We start from the raw sequence: 24,122 nt of genomic DNA on the forward strand, positions 1-24,122 counted from the left end.
GAGGTTTTAAAAGAAAGAAATTATATATATGCCAAATGGGATTTGCATTTGGACCCTTGTACTTTTTTCTTATCTTTATCCAAATTCTTTATTGTTTTTAGTTTTTTTTTTTTTTTAACCAACTATCCTTCGCACACATGTAAGAAATGATTGTGAATATGTACGATATTAAGGTCCTTCTGTTACTATTGTTTAAACGACAATTTTCAGTATTTAAACAACATTACATATATTTTATACACTTTTTTTTTTATACATATTTTTACAAAATACAAACAAAGTTACTAAAAATTTCTTACCAAACGAGTACTAAGGTTTTCAACCCCTAATAAAGCATTCCAATTTTAATTATTAGTTTGGGTTTTAACTTCTATTATGTGTTCTTTTTTTTTAGTTTTTTTTTTTTTAACATGTTCATGTGGCAAAAATTGTCTTATTGTTAAGTGATAAATATAAAAATTTGTTGTAACAAATAAATGAAGTAAAATAAAACACTTATATTTAAAACAAAACAAAACCTATTTAAAAAGTTACGTGCATGCATGAAGAGATCTAGAATTGGGGATTTTTCAACCTCAAGAGGTTGGTTTAGTAGTTTCTAAGAGCTCATAATATCTATAAAATCTTGAATTTGAAATATCTTGTTAATATCTTGGGATCATTTTCATAGGATTTCTCCTTGTAATAACATGGTGCATGTGAGATGTGCATATTGCATACACCCGAGAGAATAATCAGACACTCAAAAAGATCTGGACACCCTTATTTGTCAACAAAAAAAAAAAAGAATTGAGGATTTCAAATCCTTAAGCCCACTCAAAGCTCAACATAAAAAATTGGGAGTAGGGATGAGATTGCTCATGTTTTTTGCCAAATCATGTTAGAATTTAGTCCACTACAAACCACTTTCATTGGTAACTTTGTTCATTAGGGTCACCACCTATATAGTTACTCATATGACAACACATGTCCATATTTAAAGTTGTATTTTCATATAAAACAATTTCATAAGAGGGTTTTATGTTAAACACTCAAAAACTCTAAGAGGGTCACATAATTCACGGTTTATAGTGTATTTAAAATAATATTACAATAGTCAATACAAAGTGTTATAAAAAATGCATTTGGCGAAATGAAATATTCTATACACAATTAAAGGATAGGTGGGGGATGAAACATGAATAATGTGATAAAGAGACACTAAGGCATAAAAAGAAAATGTGTGTATATGTGTCATTTTTTTTTTGGGGTAAACTGTATATATGTGTCATTGTTCAAAGCAAAATAAATTACAAGGTCAGACAAATAATACCCGCAAGTCCTTTTCAAATCTTCACCTAAAAAAAATGTCCACATGTTTAATTTAGCTATGCATGGAGTGTGATGGTTGTACCTAACCGCCAAATGGGTCGGACTCATCTACAACCGGAGGATCAACAGCCCAACCAATAACCAAAGAACGTGTGCACAATTTGTACAAGATCATATTATATAAAACATGTGGCGTCTGATATGTGGGTACGTGTAAAGTATGTGAAAATACGTATGAGTAAAAAATTGTGTGAAAAATTGTGAACATCATCCTTGTGAAGCAGAGTACAAAATCGTCTATCTATAAGGGCTGTTTAGCTCTTTTGTTTAGACAACAGCTTTCAATATTTAAAATAACTAGTCGCTAACCCGTGCGATACATGGAAAAACTATTGATTCTGAAAAAAAAAAATCCAACAATATGTAAAGACATTCTGAAAAAAAAAATTTGAAATTAATCCAAAAAAATAATTAATCAACAAAAAATATAACTTTTAATAAGAAAATAAAAAAAATCACATGAACCTAAATAAAAAGTGTAAGTGCACAATTGTACCCGGACCCAAAAACAAGTGATGGGCTCAGGCCCAATGAGCCTTATACAATGAAATTTGTAGAGTATGGGTTTGAAACCTAAGTTTGGGATGTTGGAAGTTGATTAACAGGCTAGAGTGCCACAATCTATACAAGTGATAAACAAATATGACAAAGAGACCTCCTCGAACACAAGTCGAGGACAATTTGTATTGCACTTCTCTTTCTACGCCAAAATTTACAATTCTTAGTTTTTTTTTAGCTAAGAAACCGATCCCCCTTTCTTTCTTCTCTCGTCTTCTTATATACTTCTTCTTCTTCCCTGTTTCGTCCACGTGTCACACAAATCTTCCTTTGAGATACTTGTCCCGTCTACCACCTTCTTGAAGTCTTCAAATAGTGGCAGGAAGGCTGAATTCTACTGTTCAGATGTCATTTCTCCATTAATGCGGCCAGGGAGGTAGATGCAGGGCCTTTAATGTGGTGGTAGCAGCTTTTTTCTCAGATATTTCTCACATGCTCCTGCTTCTAAAGGGTGCACCGATCACACTTTTACCTACCAGTCCTTCTAGAATTCTGCCTCTAACCCGTTTAGCAAGTCCCAGGGCCATTGCTGGGTCTGTCCGAGGAGATACTCCTCCCCGGACATCTCCTCGGACCTCTATAGTGCGGACTGACTTGTGGGCCTAGAGACCCTGATCAAAACAGACCGGTACCAACCACTCAGGCCTAAAGCCCAAACGTTTATTGAAGCGCTTTTACCCCCCACAAAAAGCATTTTAGGTGAAGAATTAAGATCAATCTACTAAGACGCAAATACCAAAAACCCCATGACTTAAAATTTCAAAATTTATAGAATCCCCAAATTTTACTTCAGAACCAAACCAAATTCAACAAATTTATATATAACATACCAAATAAAAATTTATCGTTCCCTAGGCTGGAAAATATAGGCTGCATCTTTGATTTTTCTCCAAAAAAATAAAGATATTTTATCTGACATGTACAATATAAAAAAATAATTAGTAGAAATTTCAACCTAAAAACCAAACCCAAGATTATCAACGTGAGTCTTTTTTTTTTCTTTTTTTTTTAGTCCTATCATAATTTTTGTTTTTATATAGATTATCAACGTTTGAGTTTGAGTTTGAGTTTGAGTTTAAGTTAAACTTGTTAGAGAGATAGAGTTTTACTCCTTATTAAGTTTTAATTAAATAAAACTATTTTTTTTAAATGATAAATTTGAGTTTAAGTTGGACTTATTAGAGAGATAGAGTTTCAATCCTGATTAAGTTTGGACTAAAAATAATAATTTTATTTAAATAAAATGCTAATTTTATTTAAATATTGTGCTAACATGGAAAATTGTGAAAGTTTCAGAAGTTTCGGTTAATAATAACTCGTGCAATGCACGGAAGAGTCAAACAAAAGTTGTAAATTTTCACTTATAAAAGTTACAACTTAAGAGAAAAAATAAAATACTAAGACCAAAAGTGAAACTCTAACACCAATAATGTTATATAGTCTCAACCTTCAGAAGAATAAAATGACATTGTTAGGGAGCGAAGACAAATAAATGTACCAAATATTGAGTAAAGATTGCGTTAGTCATTTGGCTTAAATAGTAGAACTATTTTTTTTTTAAAATTCCTTTGGACACTTTTAAGCCAATAAACAAAACAAACCCTCGTCACACACACAAATGGGAGAAATTTGGAAAGAATAGATGTTGAAATATATGAATGGAAAGAAGAAGAAGAGGTACCAATTGAAAGGCAAAAAAGAGCATTGATTAAATTCAAATTCAAATCTATAAAGATGTATTTCATGCCTCTTAGCCGACATTTTCTTTACATACCACCAATAAAAAAAATAAAACAAAGTTATAACTTATAAATCAAAGTTTACAATTATTTTATGTGTTAGTTTTTTTTATTATAAATTATTATATTTTCTTGATTACACCTAGCATCATTGTATATGAACGCTAAAATACAAATATATTCGTAATAGATTAACGGTGAAATATGTCTAGTATTCCATAGCAAAAGTGATTCTCATCAGGATTTGAAATCATGAAAAACAAATAAACTAACAAAAAATATATTAAAAAGATTTTCTTTCCTTTTCAAATTAGTGGTGAAGGGAAAAATAAAACTACAGCTCTCCAATCCTTAATCTCTCTCTATATATTAGTATTATATATATACCTACGAGTCCTTCACTGAGGCATTCCCTTAAAAAAAATCATCAACATTGCTAATCAATACAATAAACTCCAATATGCAAGAGAGCTGCAGGGAAAACCGATTAAAAATAAATTTCTACCCGCCTTTCATAATTCATACCCAACAAAAGCTAACACGTATTAAAAAAAACAAAAGGGTGGAAAATTTTTATTACCTTCAGCCTTGCAATAAGGTTGCTCTCTAAGAAGCTTGGCTCACTCCATAATGGTTTGCAATCACCTTCAAATCAAAAAATCTCAAATTAAATTGCTGAAACTTTTGTAGCTTTTCCAGTTTAGGGTTTTGTTTTCTCTTTCTAAACGTAGGACTATAAGTCAAATAAAAAGAGGCTGTGTTAGGTTTAGGGTTAGTGCCGTGGAGGAATAATTCAAATTTATTATTTTAAAGAGTCTAAAATGAAGTAGGAAATACAACCTAAAACCTGAAACCTGAAATAATAAATATATAAGATATAAAACCTAAAATAAAAAGAAAAAGAAAATAATGGTGACGTGGAAAATTGTGGGAGCTTCAGAGGTTTCAGTTTTATATATATATATATATATATAGACTAGTCGCTAACTCGTGCGATGAATGGATTAATTGAACAAAAATTTTAAATTTTAAGAGAAAAAAAAATCTAACACCAATAATGTTAGGCATGCTAGGTCTATTATCAATGGTATGATATCTTTTCCTTAATGAAAATTAAGATCTCAATCATTTTTTTAATATAATTTTTTTTTTTGGAGAAAGAATATAATATAATCCCTCCCATTGCTCAATTAGTTTGCAAAATCCTAGGCATTGTTCTTGCCATATAAAATGCAACCAAGAAACCCAAAATAAGAAAATAGAAACTATAGAAGTTTTTACATAGGAAAGAGTAATTAATTACACTAAAAAATGGAATTGACAGTCAAAAAGAGAGTAATTAACCTAGAGCAATAAGTTTTGGAAAAGCTTTTTTCTTTTTTCTTTTTTGAGAAAGAGAATTGGAAAAGCTAATTTAGTGCTATAGGCAGTAGTTATAGTATTTTAAATTATAGAAGAACAATAACAAAAAGGCGTATCAAATGAATAAATTGACTTCGTTAGAGAATGAAGACAAATAAATGCACCAGAAAGAATAGATTTCAGAAAATATGAATGTAAAGAAGAAGAAGAAGAAGGTAGTACCAGTTGAAAGGCCATAGAGTTTTAATCGAGATAGATGACGACTAATCTAGGAAGCACTTGGAACACTCCTATTATCTGCATAGCCTCAGCTGGCACCTTCTTGCTTCTCATCTACTTATGATTCCAACTTTTATTCTTGGTGAGAAAGGGGCTCTTGCCTTCAAGAAAAAATGCCACAAGAAACATATCAACACCCTTTTTGGTTCTTAAATAATAAAAATTTTAAGAAAAAATTTATGAGGTTAACGCATAACCTAAGCTTGTTCATCAAGATAATAGAACACACTAATCAATTTATACTGACTTAGATTAAAAGAGTCCTATCATACTACTATTACTCTTTTTTAATTCGAGTCTTCAGGATTTGGGATTGGGAATTCAAGTCCTATAAGGATTTTGTGTATGTGTAAGTATTTGTTCAATTTATATGGTTAAAAGAGTCTTATACTATCAATGATGGTTATAGTCTATCACTAATTCTTTTCCTAAATTCAAGTCCTATTATGGTGAAATTCGAGGCATTTGGTGTATGTGACAATGTGTAAGTATTCTTGATCTTATCTATTTTTTGTTCCCAGTTCCCACCCCTCCACAGACTCATTGATTAAAAAGAGATATACATAATATCTCTACTACTTATCCAAACCAAAAAAGAAATTGAAAGAGTACTAGTGTTTTGCATTGAACTTTGGAATTTAAAGGTAGCCGAAGCAAGATTTCTGTTAATGGAAAATCCGGGAGATTGTTCAAACTCATTGCCATTGCTGTTCTTCTCTTTGCCTTGGAGTTTTAGAGAACATCGAAAATATTGTTGTCTATATTGTGGGAGGGTTGGGCCTGGCGAGCCAAGCCGGCTTGCATGGGCAAAGCCCAAGGCCCGCTAGGCAATGAAGGCTTAGCACAAGGGAGAGGTAACCCTGGGCTTCATCATGTTGGGCTCGAATTTTAGCTGGGTGTCGGGAATCAGGGATGCCATACTCTGAGGGTTTCCCAAGAGGTCAGTGTCTGTGCTGACCATAAAGAAACCTAGGTGTGGTCACCATGGGCCGGTCACTGAGAACTATCAATTCTGAAAGAAAACCTACTCCCGAACACTGTCCGGCGTCTGGAACAAGTTCCAAAAGAATCCTCTGAATTCGTGAGGATCCCTTGGGATTCTGATAGGCTTGGGAACGCATGATGAGTGGGGAAGGAAATGATGACAACCCCCCTCACGGAGGGCTATAAAAGGAGGTTGAAACGAAGGTAAAGGGGGTTGGATTTTTTGGGGAGGGAAGTAAGGCATACACAAAGAGAAATAGAGGGAGAGGGGCATATTGGGGTATTCAGGGGAGTTGAGAGAGAGTACTGTCACTAGTTTGGGGCCTCACTTAGTAGGATTGAGCATCACACCCACTTACAAATAAATTGTGAGCTCTTTGTTGCCTTATGGCCTGTTTGGATGTTTAAAAAAGGAGGGGGAGTAGAGTAGAGGGAAGGGGAGTAATTCAATTACCTTGTTTGGGAGTTTTTTAAGGAAGGAGGGGGAGGGGTTTGGAGGGGTTTGAAGGGGTTTCAACTACCTCCAACCCCCTCATTTTTAATTCCCCCAAATTGGAGAGATTTGGAGGGAGAGTAGAGCACATAAAATTATTGATAAAGTAAATTACCTAATTTACCCTTATTATATTTATAAAATTACAATGTTAAAAACAAGGAGAAGGGCTAATTACTCCCTTCCCCCTTACTAATTATAAAAACATCCAAACAAGGTGGAGGGTAATTATTCTCCTTTACCCTCCTCCCCACTACTTCCCTCCCCTCTACTCCCCTCTACTCTCCTCCCTCTCCAAACTCCCAAACATGCCATTAGTGTTGCTCTTGGGCATGCACATATATAATAATGTAATGGGATAAAAAGATTTCATAGATTCGGTGGGAATTGAATTCCAAATTTGTGTGGGAATGGAAGTCCAAAACATTTCAAATTAGATATTCACCTAATATAATGGGATAAAGAGATTTCATAGAGACCCATTCGGAATTGAATTCATAATTAAAATTACAACCTTAATAGGACATTAAAAAATTAAAAAGAAAATAACAATTGATAGTGTTTTTAATTTTAAATATTATGCTGATATGAAAAATTGTGAGAGTTTCAGAGGTTTCGGCTATATATATATATATATACATACATAGATTATAGCACTTTTGACATCTATTTCTATATAACTCAAATATGTATTTCCATAATACTGAAAACTAAACAACAATATTTAAACACTGCTACCAAACGGGCTAGATTTTGAATTTGAATTTGGATGATGAGATTTTTTTTTTCTTTTTCATTTTTCCTTGTGAACATTTTTAGCTATCTATACTACTTTAAATTTTTACAATTTTTCCTAAAAATGACTTACATTATTTTCGTGTATAATTGTGTAAATTTATAGTTTGCTATAGTAACTGTGTAAATTTACACTAACATTATTCATTTTGTATTTTTTTTACATATCCAAGAATAAGGAAAGAGAGTGAATGAGGATTGTTGCGTGTGAAAAAAAGACAAATGATTAAAAAAAATCAAGAAACTGGATATTTTAATAAAATGTAATGTAAAATAGATAATCTGATGTGAGGTCTTTTGAAAAGTAAGTATGTAAAATAGAAAAAGTAAGTTCTTATGCTAAAATAGACCGAAATTTTTGTACGAACTTATGCAAATATTCTTACGATTTTCACTTTTTATATTTGAAGCCACCTTTTTGAATATATATATATATATATATATATATATATATCATTTATATTTATTTCTTTTATGAACAAGTATCATTTATACTATGCCCCTTCTATCATGATCTTTCAAATTTTCATGTTAAACTATTTCAAAACATTGTTTTAAAAAAATTATTTAAACCACATCATTTTTGTGTGGATTAATAGTAAGATTTTAACGAATTTTGACCGAATGTGTCCAATGACATTGTAATGCTCAATTGTATAATTTTAAATTTTAAAAATTAAATCATTGATTTAGAAGCAAACCCAAATTTAGAGGATGTAAAAAGTATTTTTTGTACTAATTTGTCACATTAATTTTTTTTAATCTAAAAATGATATATGATCCAATCAACTAACTAAGTTTGCTGATTTAATCTAAAAATGATATATGATTACTCCATCATATTTATATAAACTTTTCATTTCTTCCTAATTCTCTTATTAATACATTTTTGTATTTCTAAAATCCAATATATAAATTTATTTATTTTTTCTTAAATTTAAATTTTTTAATTAAATCCTTGAAAGGTTTGAAAGTTTCATTTTATTGTTTTCGTTCATTTGTCACATATGGTGTAGGGACTTGCGTTAGATCCCCAACCCAAACAGTGTGGATAATGGCCCAACAAGCCAAAACAATATATTTGCTATAGAAAGTGGATTTTATAGGAAGGAATTCAGTAAATCAAGCACATTACATGCTAGATTAGGATCATATTAGAAAGGTAACAAAAACACAACTTGAAAGGAATTATGCTCCTCGGTCTAGTCCAATGAGGAAGTGTTCTTATATTAACTCAATCTTTTTCTCTCAAATACAAAGAATTCTCTCTATTTCTCCCTTCTGTGTCCCCATTTCTCACGAGAGTCTTTTCTTTATATAGTCATGTTCTTCTCAATCCCAACCTTCCACCTGTTAAATATGCTAATAATCTCCTAGATGCTTGTTCCATCAGAACCTTCCTGAAAAATTTGTGTGTAGCTGTAAGGCTAAAAATCACTGTTCAGGCATCACTTCCACATATATGCAGCTAGATGGTTAGGTGCAAAATATTTAATGTGGTGGTGGCAGCCTTCTTCTCAAATATTTCTTAGCTCATCGTTGACTCCTTTCTCTAAAGCTTATCTTCCAAAGTATGTTGCCTCTTACACGGTATGTTCCAGGTGGTCGAGCTCAAGATTCTCATATCACCTCTCGAGGAAGTTTGGATCCTCGTGAGACATCACTTGTTCGTTGTTATTAGCCTTTGTTCTCGGCCCATCAACCCACATGCCCTTTTTACTGCTTGACCATCCTCGGGTGCCTCTGCATCCTTAGGTGCGGCCCACGACCCAATACTCCTGCTTGGCTATTTTATCCTCACAATAGCCCCTCAAAACCCTAGTTTTCTTTTCTTCCAAGGAAAAGTAGAGTTTTGATCCTGGCCCCCTAAACTTTACACATTCAATAAATGTTCCCACGTGGTAACGTCTTTTCTCATACTCTGTATATGCTCCTGACGCTTTGGCATCCGCGACGCCCCATTAATTGCTTCATATGGCGTCCTGTCTCCCACATTCTACGGTGTGATGGGAATCCTACAGTAGGGATTTTCCATAGAAATTCTAGCAGGAACGTTCTTGCTCATTCTTCCTCCCTATATAAAGTGCGCAGAAATGTCAGTTCCTCCATTTTCCGAATCTTTAACCTTCCAAGAAGCAGTCTGAGGTGCTCCTTTCCTACAGTAAGTACCATTTAGCTTGTGTATTAACTTTTAGGATCCCCTTCTCCTCGGCCTCCTATTCTCCATCCCATTCTTCAACATCCCTTTATTACTCCTAAGATGGGTAGGTTTGCCAGTTTAGTAAACACTCCCGAAGGCATAGAGAGTTTTAAGGCTAGGTATAATATCCCATCCAGGGTTTCCATACGGCACTGCCTTCTCAGTGAATGGCATGCGTTAAGGTTTGAGGGGGTTGTGGTGATCCCTGTGATTGCCTTCATAAAGGGAGGGATGAGGATACCCATGGGGAGAGTGACTTGCGATTTTTTGATCGCTTATAGACTCTGCTCGACCGAATGTTCCCCAAACCTATTTAGGATTCTAGGTAGTATGGATGCCCTTAATGAAAAGAAGGGTGTAAATCTTACCCATCACGATGTCAATTGGGTATACAATTGTCAACACCTTAAGAGTAAAAGATATTACCCTAAAATTAGGATTCCTGAAATCAGGCTCATCTCGTGTCTCCTTGAATCTAACAAGGGCAAGGACTAGGATTTTTTGATTGTTTTGGGTGAGTGGCATGATGGTCTTCATTGTCCAACATGAGAGGGGAAACCAGGTGGGATGTTTTAGATTTAAGTACCATATGTTAACAGTGAACACTTCAATTTTTAGTTTCTTGTTACTCTTCTTGTAATTCATAAATCAATTTCTCTTTATTTAACAAACCCCTTCTCTAATTACACTTTTGTTTCTGGGATTTTTGCAGACAAGAATTTCATAGCCCTAATTTCAATTTCGTCAACGAGCCCAACCTTACCAAGATACTTAAGTTAGAGATCTTTCTCCACACGGAAGGACAGTTGTGAGCCGCCCACGTAATCCTCAGATACAAGCCAATCTCATCTAGCTTCCAATCCCCAAAGTACGTAATAAAGGCTAAGGACCCCTGATTGCAACAAATTAACATCGTCATACCCGGGTTCCTCTGCAGTCCTCCACCTGAAGGTACTCAACAAATTGAGTTGCCTACTCAGTGTGTTACTAGGGAAGAAGCAACCTCTTCACACCCCGCTTCTGAAGAAGAGACATTAAAAGTAATTGAGGTTACAAAATTTGAAGAGGACTTCAAGGTTCTTAATCAATCGCTCCCCACCGAATCTCCAATTGCTTCCTTCTCCCATCTACCCCCTGCTCAAGTAAGCAGCAATCAAGACCCATCTGACGTTCCAGAAGCCATGGTGCTCCAAAGGAAAAAGAACACTAGCCTTCTTGAACTCTTGGAGTCACATGTTGGAGGGTCTAACTCCCGAGGTGGCTGTCCAACCTTGACCTCCTACGCCTCTCCCTACTTACCCTTCCCCTTCAGAACAGCTAGAAATGAAAAGAAAAAGAGAGAAGAAAGGGAAAGAGGCATCTGAGGAGGGTGAAATTCCCTCCAAGGACCTTGAGCCTTAAAAAGGGGCCAAGGTTACTAATGGCTTGTTTGGATGTTTAAAAAAGGAGGGGGAGTAGAGTAGAGGGAAGGGGAGTAATTCAATTACCTTGTTTGGGAGTTTTTTACGGAAGGAGGGGGAGGGGTTTGAAGGGGTTTCAACTACCTCCAACCCCCTCATTTTTAATTCCCCCAAATTGGAGAGATTTGGAGGGAGAGTAGAGCACATAAAATTATTGATAAAGTAAATTACCTAATTTACCCTTATTATATTTATAAAATTACAATGTTAAAAATAAGGGGAAAGGCTAATTACTCCCTTCCCCCTTACTAATTATAAAAACATCCAAACAAGGTGGAGGGTAATCATTCTCCTCTACTCTCCTCTCCACTACTCCCCTCCCCTCTACTCTCCTCCCTCTCTAAACTCCCAAACAGGCCATAAAGGAGCGCAAAAGAGGAATACACCCAAAGGCAGGCCCAGACATGGTCATTGACGGCCGCCCTAGGATTCCAATCTGGAATCCTGCACTAAAGTTGGATAGAGCCCCACTTTCCTTGGACTCCTCGATCATGGACTTTCAAAAGGGGAAGGCGGGCTATATGGCCAATGCTTTGGAGCAACCTTTGCTCTTGCCCCACGACATGGCCAACCTAAGGACCTTGAAGAAGCATGAGGTCTTCCTGACCCTGAAAAGAACTTGGCAATGGTATGCCTTGCCATCTATTTATACTCCTTTCAACACATTTTCACACTTTTATTCTATTTCTCATATTACTGTTGTCTTCCAAGCCATTTAAATGACCAATGATCCTGAGGAATGGGTGGATTGAGCCTATGCCCAGTGTAAAGATGAGGAAGTTCATTGCATATCTGCGATGAAGACTCTGGTTATGGCCGAGAAGAGAATTAAAGAGCTTAACACGAAGCTGACTAAGGTAGGCAGGGAGAGGAAAAGTGCAGAAGCTGCTCTGGCTAGCGCTGAAAAACAAGCCGAAGACCAGGGTCAGCAATTGCGTAAAGTCAAGGAGCAGCTCACCATTGCCAAAGAGCAAATAGAGGCTCAGAAAAAAGAGTTGGAGAAAAGTGAGGAGGCTGTGGCTCGGGCTGAGCAAAATGACTATGACATCAGTGTGAAAGGGACTGAAGATGCTCTAAGGGCCCAGGTCATAAGAGTCTGTCGAGGTTACTGCCTTTAGGTATGAACCGAGGCCTTGAACTTGGTTGGAGTGGGTGCTTCTTCAAATTTGAGGAAGACAGAAAACATCTTCTATCCTCCGGCCTTACGCATAGCAGTACAACCTAGTTCCCAAGTGATGACTGCCCCTAAAGTGCCTGATCTTGCCCAGCCTACTAGTGCCGGTACTCTTCTAGCCACCTCGAAAACCTCTAAGGAGCCTAGTAAAGAAAGCAGAAAGGGCAAGGAGAAAGAGGTGACCAAAGATAAAGTGCATGAACCTTTTTCTCAATCAGCATATAAGGCCGACCCACCTTCATCCACTACTAGCTAGGGCGCTATCCTTCCAACTTGTACTTGTTTCCTTTTTTTTTTTGAATATGTACTTCCTTTGCCTTACCCAAGCACCAATTAATGAAAAGTATCAGTTTTCTTTATATGCCTATTCCTTATACATAATCTGTAATACAAACTCTCCACTATTAAGTATGGTCAAATTTTTAACCATGAACCAGAATTGTAAGCTTTACCAATTAAAATTTTTGACAGGGTTGCCATCAACATTTACACACACCAAAGCAACTAGTAACCCAACAATTTAATGTGCAAATAACGTTCATATACCTTGGGTGTATAGTCCAAGGAGCCATGCGTAATCAGGGTTCTAATTATCATCTCAAACAAATAAAAAGGCATTGATTTACCCAAGGCATGTGGTCCGAGGAACCAGGCATAACTAAGGTTTTAACAAACACTTAGACAAATAAAAAGTATAGATTTACCCAAGGTATGTGGTCCGAGGAACTAGACATGACCGAGATTCTGTTTAATACTTAAGCAAATAAAAAAACATTAATTTACCCAAGGTATGTGGTTTGAGGAACCAGGCATGACCGAGGTTTTGTTTAACACTTAAACAAATAAAAAGCATTAATTTATTCAAGGTATGTGATGGAAATATATAGGTACGCAGCGGAAAAATAACGAATCTACTTCATTCATAAAAGTTAACATGTACTATATAAGTTTCAGAATTTGATAACAAGAGAGTGTACCTTGAAGTGGTGAATTTCAAAACAGAAGATTAGAAGCACTTGGGAACACTTTCAATCTTCACTCTAATTCTACTAACGCCCAAGATGTGTGGTCTCTCAATCAGTTCCAAAGAGAGAATGTTAAAAAGTGTCTAGCACTTCTTACACCACTTCGCAATAGTGTTCTTACAATTCTCTGCAGAAAATTCTGTATGTTTCTTCCTTTGTATCTAATTGATTATCTAATTGGGCTGGCTTTTTGGGCATTTCCAATTGGGTTTAAGTGTGTGGCTTGTAGTGGGACCAAAAGGGACTAATAAGACACTAGCTCCAATGGGCCTTGGATTTTTTTTCTGTCAACTCTTGACAAGTCCAAAATTACTATTAACTATATTTAATGCCACTATATAAATATAGTTGCACTCTAGGCCTTATTTATAAATTATATCCTAAGACTTTATTGTACATGCAACCCCTTCATAAAATATTTGTAGTAATACAAAGTCATGAATGTAGACTGCCACTTTATAAATTACTACATCTTATCCTTGAGTACCCTATTTAATCCTTTAAGTTATTCATCATATATTTATGAAATCCAATTTCATAAATATATACTTTAGTAACTCCTTACTAAAGTGGTTAGGCCTAACTCTCTGAATAACAAACCCATTAAACTTACCTCAAGGGAATATTTTGTATCTTCGTTAAGAGACTATGAATTCCATCTTGAGAATATATATTCCATCAACACTAAATGTGATTGCCCAACATACTGAGGTTTTGACCGTAACAATAGATCTCACTCCTGATATATCAAAGTAACCTACACCTCATGATCAAGTCCATTATTCTCTTAGGATTAAGAGTTCATGCAAATATAAGTCGTGAGTTTATTATTCATTTGACAGTCGTTAGGAGAATAATAAATCTCACACCGGTCCAGTTCAATATGTTTTAACTCTTAAAACATATCAACATACCAACTAGAAATCTCCATTTCCATGATAAAAACAAATCATCTTAGTTGATATGTTATAGTCTTCGCAGATGAAATATCCAATTTCATCACCGATTACGAACTACATTTTAAGTCTACAAGGAACTTGTGACTTATATCTTCTGTGACTAAATCACATAAATCACATACAATGCATCTCATGGAGTATATGATAATGTCCCAATATTCATGTTACCATTATTTTAGATAATAATAAAACAATTTTATTAAACACAATATTAAGTCATACATAATGTCATACATAATAACATACATAGCATCATACAATAGGATTTAAGGGCACACATCCTAACAGTATATGGTCCGAGAAACCAAGCATGATTGAGATTCTGTTTAACACTTTAACAAATAAAACATTAATTTATCTAAGGTATGTGGTCCAAGGAACTAGGCATGACCGAAGTTCTATTTAACACTTAAATAAATAAATAAATTTGGGGCATGTAAACGCAGAAATAGAAGATGACAAGATTATCTTTCATTAATAATAGTACCTTCAAAAATTATTTACATTCCACGGACTGTTAGGATATGTGCCATTTAAATCCAATTGTATTATACTATGTATGACATTATGTATAATATTATGTTATGATTAATAAAATTGTTTTATTATTATCTAAAATAATGGTTACATGAATATTTGGACATTATTATTGTTAGGGTTTATGCCCTAAAATCCAATTTATTGGCATGTTATATATAATTAAATTGTTCAATTATGTGAGACTATTTGTAAATGAACTAATGAGACATTATCTTAGTCCATAAGATGCATAGTATGTGATTTATGTGAAAAGTCACAGAAAATATAAATCACAAGTTCTTTGTAAACTTAGAAGTTTAGTTCGTAGTCGGTGATGAAATTGGGCGTTTCATCTGCGAAAACTATAACATATCAACTAAGATGATTTGTCTTGATCATGGAAATGGAGATTTCTAGTTGGTATGTTGATATGTTTTAAAAGTTAAGACATATTGAACTGGACCGCTGTGAGATTTATTATTCTCCTAACGACTGTCAATTGAATAATAAATCTCACGACTTCTATTTACATCAACTCTAAATCTTGAGAGAATAATGGACATGATCATGAGATGTAGGTTGCTTTGATATATCAGAAGCGAGATCTAATAGTTACGGTCAAAACATCAGTATGTTGGGCAATCACATTTAATGTTGATGGAACATATATTCTCAAGATGGAATTCATAGTCTCTTAACGGAGATACAAAATATTCCATTGAGATAAGTTTAATGAGTTTGGTTATTCAGAGAGTTGGACCCAACCACTTTAGTAAGGAGTTACTAAAGTATATATTTATAAAATTGGATTTCATAAATATATAATGAATAACATAAAGGATTAAACCGGGTACTCAAGGATAAGATATAGTAATTTATAAAGTGGTAGTCTACATTCATGACTTTGTGTTACTACGAATATTTTAATGAAGGGGTTGCATGTAAAGAAGAATGAATATTTGGACTTGTAAAGAAGAACACTGTCGAGCATCGATCGAGTTTCGTGGAAGTTTTCTCGATCGATCAAGGATCTGTCGAGTATCGATCGAGACTGGAAATTCAGAGACTCGATCGATCGACAAGCTATCGGGAAGCTGTCGAGTTTGGGAATTCTTTGAATTTTTCTAAGTGTTTTCAAATGTATAATGAACAAGGATGTGTGTGATGAGATTAAACATAGTTCTAACTAAAAGACCCAATGAAATCAAAGATATTAGTTAAATAGAATTCTTAGTCCTAAATAGTTTGGGACTCAGCTTTTAACAAATATTCTAATGAGATTGAAATTGTTGTATGTTTAAAAGTCCTTAATTTATTTTAATTAGAAGTTTTAATGAGATTAAAGCTTAATTAAAAGGTATATAGTTTCTAATGAGATTAGAACTTTTCATTTAGGAAATTAAGGATAGAGTTCTATATAATTAATTTTTGATTCACTAGTGTTTAAGGAATCCTAAATAGTTTAGGACTTCCATTTTAGTTAGTGATTCTAATAAGATTAGAGTCTTGAACAAGTGCAAGGTTATTAATTGTGATGAGATCACAATTATTTAAGAAAAAACCAAATAATGAGTGGGAGTGCTTAAATAACCCTTTTGTCAAGTTTATTGTAATGTGAATAGATACCTTGTCTTGACTTCGAGTCTTGCATTCCATGAGGAGGGTATTTATTTCACGGATTACAAGGTTAAACTTCTTTGTGATTGCGCGAATGTTCGTTACGCTATAGTGACGTGACTTAGTAACATCACATCAAATTTGAACAATTAAACACATATGATGTGTAGGGTTAAAATTGTGATGAGATCACAATGATTTTAGTACAATCCACTTGTTTTAAAATTTCTAGTGGGAGAGAGATACAAGGGTTGGATCTCACAACCTCCATTGTTGGTTCATAGTAGTGTGAAATATATACTTTGTCTTTGCTTCGAGCTTAGCATTCCATGCGGAGAGTATTTATTTCATGGTACTACATGATTGAATTTTTTGGTTTATAGTAGTTTGATCAAATACCTTGTCTTAGCCTCGAGCTTTGCATTCCATGCGGAGGGTGTTTTGTATCATGACACTACATAATAAGCCTGTTAAGGGGATGAAATGTGGCTACACATGATTCTAGGCAATGGTGTACACTAGACTAAGTTTGATAGTATCCTCTATGCTGAGTTCTTGCTATTATCACTTAGAGTCCAAAGGAAAAACAGCAAATTATTTTTGTTTGGTAAGAGTTACCATGATAGCATTAATAATGAGAATAATTCTCGCCTAATCATAGTGATTGGTATGACCTCGCTTCCGAGGAATATTAATTGCGAGATTAGGTTGTCGTTGCACCTAATATAGTATGTTTTTTGGGTTCCATACTATATGGTTATGGATGCAAAATATAATGTCCCTGTAATTATGTTCATAGTTTCAAAATAAAGTTGTCATAAATTTTATTCTCAAGCTACTATTTTAATTGAATCACAATAACTAAAGAAATAATTTTGGACATGGTGCTTTAAGGAGCTGAATTACATATTTATGTTTTGATTCAACATTGTCATAATTTCCTATACATGATGCATTGATGAAATATAGCTTATGATATGATCATAGTCTCTATTGAAATGCTAGTATGTTACATTGGCTTTTATCTCAATTGTACTACAACATGAGATGCAAGAGTTAATACTAGACTTAGACTTTATATTAAGTCTAAATGAGATGTTTGGTATGAAATATCATGCTATTAAACGATATTCAATATAAGTCATATTGAGTGCCAAGAAAAGCTTAAGGAGTTACAATTCTATATCATTTTATGAAAATATTTTATTTTTAAAATGAATTGGAATTCTTGGATGTAGAGATTAAATGTTAATCTCATATGGATATGATCCACAAGTCCTTGTTAGAATCATTTGATTAATTCGGATTGTTTTGAAAATGATTTTCTTTTATACTATTTGAATTGTTGAGTGGGTTCTATGTAAAGGAAGACATCCTAAAAGCTAAGGCTAGGATCAATATGATTTAATTCAAATTCTTAGCTTAGACCGAAAGGTAAAGGTGGTAAGAAAAGGAATTAAGATACCAAGCAGTTGGACAAGATAGTTGTCCTAGTAGTTGCCAAAAGGAAATTAGACTTAAAAGCATGACTAAAAGAAAATTGTTTCCGGTTTTGGTAAAGCTAAGCATTGTCCATGATTATTTTCTAGATGAAAATTTACATGTTTTACTTTTAAAGAGAAAGTTTTCATCCTTTAGCAATGTATGTTTTGGTACTTATGTCTAGATCTTATTAATCTAAATGATATTCAAGATTGGTGAAAGATGGGCTTTTAGAACCATTATTTTGTTATATTCCCAGTCTATGAATTCTATTTAGAGGAAAATATGATCTAGTGGTTTTTTTATTGTAAAGGAATGTAGTTTCAATGAAGGAGGAATAAGACTCTTTTAGAAATAGTAAAGTACATGATTAGTATTTCCATTTGCTTATTTCTTTTAGAGATATACTGCAATTATTACTGTACATTTTCTAAAACTGATTTCAAAAGTTTGTTCCTAGGACATTAGTCAAATTGTGGATTGGGTGAATACCTAGTATATGATACTTCCACTTTTGGGATGTCTAGCACTTGTGCTAGAAAGGAAGTCTAACAAATTGAAATCAAAAGATAGAAAAATGTGTGTTTATGTTGGTTATCCAAAAGGAATTGCAGAAGATTGTTTTGGTAGTCATAAAGATGACAAAGTGTTTGTAAAGTACAAATACAAAGTTCTTGATAATGACTATGTGAATAATCTTAAAGCAAAACATAGAATTGTTCTAGGAGGAAGATGTCAGATATTGTTGTAGGACAACTATGAAATACATTTAGAAATGAGATAGTTGTATTAGATACACCACAAGATATTATTCTAAATATATAGCTAGTACACAGGTACAATATCGTAGTGGGAGGATTGTTAATTATCAAATAAATTCATACTTTTGGAATAAACTTTTTGAAGTCATTCCACAAGGATATGAATTTGATCCTCAGTACTACGTAGAGACAATAGATGATATAAATATGGATTATTGGATCAAGGTTATATAAATAGAATTAGATTCTATTTAAAGTCTAGAACTTGTAGAGGCGCCTAATGGCATTAAGCCTATTGTTCTCAAATAGGTCTACAAGAAAAATGAAATTGATAGAATTGAAGGTGCAAACTTTCAAAGTCAAGACTAATGGCGAAAAGATTTATTTAGAAATAAATGGTTCAACTATGAAAAGATTTTTTCACCAATAGTCAAGTTTGACACTATCTAGATTCTCTTATCCATTATATTTCATTTTGATGAAATATGGCAATGGATGTCAAGAAAGCTTCTTTTAGTAGCAATCTTGAGAAAGACATCTTTGTGATGTAACTAGACTTGTACATAACAAAGAACCGGTAGTGTTTTAGTATGCAAGTTGCTTAAATTCCATTTATGGACTAAAGCAAGCATATGAATCATAAAATGTCATCTTTGATCAAGAAATCAAGTTGTTTGATTTTGATCAAGTATTAAAAGGCCTTATGTGTGTAAAATCTATATATAGAATAATAATTTTCTTAATGTATGTTGATGACATTCTAATCATTTAGAATGATGTAAAGATATTGTCATTAATGGAGTTTTTAGTTGTCTAGTCCAGTTTGATATAAAGTACTTGGGAAAGACTAGTTATCTTAAGCATTTAACTTTGTTAAAATTCAGAAATTAGGATGTTTGGTCTATCTTAAACTGCTTAAATAGATTAGATTCTAGCCAAGTATGACATGTAATACTTCAAGAAAGAATTCTTTCCTTTTAATTTTGAAGTTCCTTTATATAGGATTATGATCCTAAGACATATAAAAGGAAGAGCATATTAAGACGGTTCCCTTTATACAAATCAATAGGAAGTCTTTATGCTATGCTACATGTTAGGCTAAATATCTATTTTGCGGTGGGCATAGTAAGCAAATATCAATTGAATCAAATATCACTTAATTTAGTGGGAGTAAAAGAATATACTCAAATATCTTATGAGAATGAGGTATTATATGCTTGTCTACAGAAGTGAAGTTTTGATAGATACTGGATGTACAAATACTGACTTGTAGTTTGATTGTGAATCATGAAGTTGGACTTCAAGATATGTGTTCATCCCTGGTGGTGAAGATACTCATTATGAAATTGAATTTCAAGATATGTGTTCACTCTAGGTGGTGAAGATACACATTAAAGTGTAAATAGTATCTTCTCATTAGAGGGATATGGGAACATGAGAAATAGTAGTAGAAAAGATAATTTATTCAATAAATTTGACTGTAACTTGTTTCCAAGCCTTGCCTTGGAGTGATTATGAATTACTCTAAAGGGAGATAAGTGTCGAATATATGATAGATTGTCTTTGAGGGCAAGTGGGAGATTGTTGGAGTTTATGCCCTAAAATCCAATTTATTGGCATGTTATATATAATTAAATTGTTTAATTATGTGAGACTATTTATAAATGAACTAATGAGACATTATCTTAGTCCATGAGATGCATAGTATGTGATTTATGTGAAAAGTCACAGAAGATATAAATCACAAGTTCTTTGTAAACTCAGAAGTTTAGTTAGTCGGTGATGAAATTGAGTGTTTCATCTGCGAATACTATAACATATCAACTAAGATGATTTCTCTTGATCATGGAAATTGAGATTTCTAGTTGGTATGTTGATATGTTTTAAGAGTTAAGACATATTGAACTGGACCGCAGTGAGATTTGTTATTCTCCTAACGACTGTCAATTGAATAATAAATCTCACGACTTCTATTTACATCAACTCTAAATCTTGAGAGAATAATGGATCTGATCATGAGATGTAGGTTGCTTTGATATATCAGGAGTGAGATCTAATAGTTACGGTCAAAACCTCAGTATGTTGGGCAACCACATTTAGTGTTGATGGAACATATATTCTCAAGATGAAATTCATAGTTTCTTAACGGAGATACAAAATATTCTCTTGAGATAAGTTTAATGGGTTTGGTTATTCAGAGAGTTGGGCCCAACCACTTTAGTAAGGAGTTACTAAAGTATATATTTATGGAATTGGATTTCATAAATATATAATGAATAACATAAAGGATTAAACCGGGTACTCAAGGATAAGATGTAGTAATTTACAAAGTGACAATCTACATTCATGACTTTGTGTTACTACGAATATTTTAATGAAGGGGTTGCATGTATAATAAAGTTTTGGAATATAATTTATAGATAAGGCCTAGAGTGCAACTATATTTATATAGTGGTATTAAATATAGTTAATGGTAACTTTGGACTTGTCAAGAGTTGGCAGAAAAGTCCAAGGCCCATTAGAGTTAGTGTCTTATTGGTCCCTTTTGGTCCCACTCCAAGCCACACACAAGAGCCCAATTGGAATGATCCAAAAGACTAGTCCAATTAGATAATCAGTTATATATAAGAAGAGAAATATACAGAATTTTATAAGAGGTTTTTCATGAGACCTTTTCATAGGTGTGAGACATCATTCAGAAATAGTTTGTATGTGAGTGTTGGACACTCTTCTATTCTTTCATTTGGAAATTGATTGAGAGACCATACATCTTGGGCATTAAGTGGAATTGGAGTGAAGATTAAAAGTCTTCCCAAGTGCTTCTGATCTTCGGTTTTGAATTTCACTGCACCAAGGTACGCTCTCTTGTTCTCTAATTCTGAAACTTATATAGTACATGTTATTAATTGGGAGTGAAGTAGATTCGTTAATTTTTTTTTCGCTGCGCATGTTTGCATGAGATACAAACAAGTATTTTCCATGTATTTTCCAATAATCATATAGTCCATAAGATGCATAATATGTGATTTATGTATAAATAAGAAGTTCTTTGTAAACTAGGAATTTTAGTTCGTAATCGGTGATAAAATTGAGCATTTCATCTGCGAAGACTATAACATATCAACTAAGATGATTTGTCTTAATCATGGAAGTGGAGACTTCTAGTTGATATGTTGATATGTTTTAATTGTTAAACATATTGAACTAGACCGCTGTGAGATTTATTATTCTACTAATGACTATCAAATGAATAATAAATTTCACGACTTCTATTTACATGAACTCTCAATCCTGAGAGACTAATGAACCTGATCATGAAGTGTAGGTTGCTTTGATATATTAAGAGTGAGATTTAAAGTCACGATCAAAATCTTAGTATGTTGGGTAGCCACATTTAATGTTGAATGAACATATATTCTCAAGATGGAATTCATAATCTCTTAATGGAAATATAAAATATTCCCTTGAAATAAGTCTAATGAGTTTGGTTATTCAGAATGTTAGGCTTAACCACTTTAGTAAGAAGTTACTAAAGTATATATTTATAAAATCGGATTTCATAAATATATGATGAATAACTTAAAAGATTAAATCGGGTACTCAAGGATTAAGATATAATAATCTTCAAAGTGGCAGTCAATATTCATGACTTTGTATTACAACGAATATTTTAATGAAGGGGCTATATGTATAATAAAATCTTGAGATATAATTTATTAATAAGGTTTAGAATGCGATTATATTTATATAGTGGTATTAAATATTATTAATGGTAATTTTGGGCTTGTCAAGTGTTGATAGAAATGCCTAAAACCCATTGGAGCTAATGTCTTATTTGTCCCTTTTGGTCCCACTCCAAGCCACATACTAAAACCCAATTAAAATGGCCCAAAAGGCTAGCCCAATTAGATAATTAGTTATATAAGAAGAGAAACATACAAAATTTTGTAATGAATGTATGAAAATGATGTGTATGTGAGTGTAAGTCACTCTCTTATTCTCCCTTGAACACATACGTATAAACTGATTGAGAGACCACACTTTTTGGGCATAAGTGAAATTGGAGTGAAGATTAAAAGTGTTCTCCGGTACTTCTGATATTTGGTTTTAAATTTCACCGCACCAAGGTATGCTCTTTTGTTCTTAAATTCTGAAATTTACATAATACATGTTAGCGAATGAAGTGAATCCGTTAATTTTTTGCTGCGTATATTTTGTATGCGATACAAACTATATTTTTCCTACATGGACGTGGTATAACATTTTCATCTAAATCATCCAAAAAATAAGCTCCTATCCCTGCCACTAAAGTGATGCAGTATGACCCCTCCCAATTAGGTCCTAGTTTTCTCCAGGATGAGTTTTTTGCAGTCCCAACTACTTTTCTCAAAACCAAAACCCCTAGTACTAATGGCCTAACCTTCACGCTTGTATCATACCCTTGCTTAAGCTTTTACTAGTAGTGTGCCAATTGAACCATAGCCGCTTCTCTTCGTTTGTCAACTAGGTCCAAGCTCCTCTCTAATAATTGGTTATTATTGTCAGGTGTGAACTAGCTTGTCCTTAATGTCGAAAACCCAGTCTCTAGGGGGATCACAAAATGGCAGTCTACATTCAACTGAGTACTCAAGGATTAAGAGAGGAGCTTGGACAAGCTTGTTCACACCTGACAATAATAACCGAGTACTCAAGGATTAAGATGTAGGAATCTTCAAAATGGCAGTCTACATTCATGACTTTGTATTACTACGAATATTTTATGAAGTGGTTGCATGTATAATAAAGTCTTGGGATATAATTTATAAATAAGGCCTAGAGTGTAACTATATTTATATAGTGGTATTAAATATAGTTAATGGTAACTTTGGACTTGTCAAGAGTTGACAAAAAAGCCCAAGGCCTATTGGAGCTAATGTCTTATTGGTCCCTTTTGGTCTTACTCCAAGCCACATACTAGAGCCCAATTGAAATGACCCAAAAGGCTAATCCAATTAAATAATCAATTATATATATAAGGAGAGAAATATACAGAAATATATCAGTTCTTTATAAGAAGGTTTTCACTAAGATAATATAAGGAATGAAATATTTTGTATGTGAGTGTTAGACATTCTCTTATTCTTTCCTTGGAAACTGATTGAGAGAGCACGCTTCTTGAGCATCAAGTGAAATTGGAGTAAAGATTAAAAGTGTTCCCAAGTACTTCTAGTCTTTTGTTTTGAATTTCACTGCACCAAGGTACGCTTTTTTGTTCTTAAATTTTGAAATTTACATAGTACATGTTATCAATTGCAAATGAAAAAGATCCGTTAATTTTTCGCTGCGTATGCTTTGTGTGAGATAC

This window comes from Castanea sativa, chromosome 8 (assembly GCF_040712315.1).
Source record: "Castanea sativa cultivar Marrone di Chiusa Pesio chromosome 8, ASM4071231v1".
Lineage (NCBI taxonomy): Eukaryota > Viridiplantae > Streptophyta > Magnoliopsida > Fagales > Fagaceae > Castanea > Castanea sativa.